Raw genomic sequence first — 2,418 nt, 5'->3', positions numbered from 1 at the left:
GCTCCCCATGGCTTTTAATCACTTTTTTGGGGGGTGGGGGGGATGGGAGGTGTGGTGGCAGGAAACAGGATGGTTAAGGGAGAGTAAGAAAGGATGGTAGCATCAGTACCATCTTCAAGTATCCCAGAATAGGTCATTTCTAAAATCTCTTATCCTTCCAACTGTCTGTTTCTATTTAATTAGCCAGTTACTCCAACCAATATTTATTGGGTACCTGCTATGTGTGTGACACTCCACTAAGGGTACAAATAAGAATAAACATGCTCTAGCCTTCGAGAAGTTTCCAGACCACTGTAGGAGACAAATATAAACACAACTAAGAACAGTCATGCTATCCCCATCCTAGGGGGCCTGATATTCTCAAAGGGAGAAGGGTGTCTCTTGAGAGCATGGGTGTGGCTCCCAGTGGGGGAGGAAAGACTGGAATGTCAAGCCCTCAGTATTGTTGTAAGTATCTATGAATCTTCTCTGTCACTGTGCCTTGAGGGGAGGGAGAGAGAGAAATAGAATAGATGGAAGAGGGGGTAACTGGGGTGCAATGGAAGTATGCCACAAGATTGTGCAATGATGGATATAAGCCATGCTAAATTTCCCCAAAAATTTATAAAAGTGTATAGTCTAAAATGTAAACCAAAATGTAACCAAAAATTTAGAAAAGTGTACAGTCTAAAATATAAACCAAAATGTAAGCCATAATGGAACCATTGTTAGTAGCTATGTTTCAATATCTGTACATCAGCTGTAGCAAATATAACATTCAGATATAAAAAATTCATTGTTGGGGAAGGGGGAAAGGATTTGACATTGGGTGTATGGGAGTCCCCTATACTGTATATGTGACTTTCCTGTGATCTAAAACTTTTTAGAAGATTAAATTTAAAAATTTATTAAAAAAAGTGATGCTTGTTCATAAGACTTTCCTGTTTTTACCAGAACTGTAGTTGGCGCTGGGCTTTACTGTATACCCAAGGGACCTGAATCTCTGGACTGACCATGTAATAGCCAGGCCCTGAGCCTCAACAGACTTCAGCTCCTACACTCTGGTTTATTGGACTTACCCCACTCAGCTAACATGAAGGTGAAGAAGGTCAACCACCACACCATGGAGTCAAGAGTGCCTATAACTGAAAGCAGGAGAATTGCATCCAGCATCCATGTGGAATCTAAGCCCCCTCTTGATATAGATGTGGAGTGGACACAACCATTCCAAGGTCCACAGAATGGAGGAATAGAGTATGGATTAGGGTGGACTTACTGATATTCTATTCATGAACTATTGTGATTAGAAATTGAAGAAAATGTGGCATTGGTATGGAGAAAGTGGCCATGGTGGCTGCTGGAGGTAGGGAATGGGAGGAAGAGATGAGATGTGGAAGTGTTTTGGGGACTTGGAGTTGTCCTGAGTGATGCTGTAGGGACAGTTACCAGACATTGTATGTCCTCCCATGGCCCACTGGGTGGAACGTGGTAGAGTGTGGGCTATGGTGTGGACCATTGACCATGAGGTGCAGCAGTGCTCAGAGATGTATTCACCAAATGAAATGAATGTCTCTTGATGATGGAGGAGATTGTTGTTATAGGGGGAGGAGTGGGGTGAGGGGGCTGGGGGGTATATGGGGACCTCATATTTTTTTAATGTAATATTAAAAAAATACACACACACACACAAAACCCACAACCAACACCAACCTGAACAGGAAAAAAAAAAAAAGTGATGCAGACACAGGAAAGAATGGAAGAGATTTCCTTGGCACTGTACGTGCAGGGCAACACTTATTACTGTGATGAAAGGCAAAATGTCAAAGACAAAATTTTTGGGAAGTGGACTTGGCCCAATGGATAGGGCATCCGCCTAGCACATGAGAGGTCTGCGGTTCAAACCCCAGGCCTCCTTTACCTGTGCAGAGCTGGCCCATGCACAGTGCTGATGTGCGCAAGGAGTGCCCTGCCATGCAGGGGTATCCCCTGCATAGGGGAGCCCCATGTGCAAGGAGTGCGCCCCATAAGGAGAGCTGCCCAGCACGAAAGAAAGTGCAGTCTGCCCAGGAATGGCACCACACACACAGAGAGCTGACACAGCAAGATGATGCAAAAAAAAAAAAAAAGAAACACAGATTCCAGGTGCCTCTGATAAGAATATAAGTGGTCACAGAAGAACACACAGAGAATGGACACAGAGAACAGACAACTGGGGGGCATGGAGGGGAGAGAAATAAAAAATTAAAAAACCAAAGTTTTATGATATTTTCATTTTTTAATACCCCAATTCATTTTTTAATTTATTTTAGTTTTTCTAAATTATTATGTATTCTATTTCTAATCTTTAAACCTGTCAATACTATTTCACTTTTCTACTAATTGAATTTGGCAATATATTAGGCTTCATTTTTTAAGAAGTTTTGGATCACAGAGGGATTC

This window comes from Dasypus novemcinctus, chromosome 22 (genome assembly GCF_030445035.2).
Source record: "Dasypus novemcinctus isolate mDasNov1 chromosome 22, mDasNov1.1.hap2, whole genome shotgun sequence".
Classification (NCBI taxonomy): Eukaryota; Metazoa; Chordata; class Mammalia; order Cingulata; family Dasypodidae; genus Dasypus; species Dasypus novemcinctus.
Note: the sequence above shows the minus strand (reverse complement) of the source record.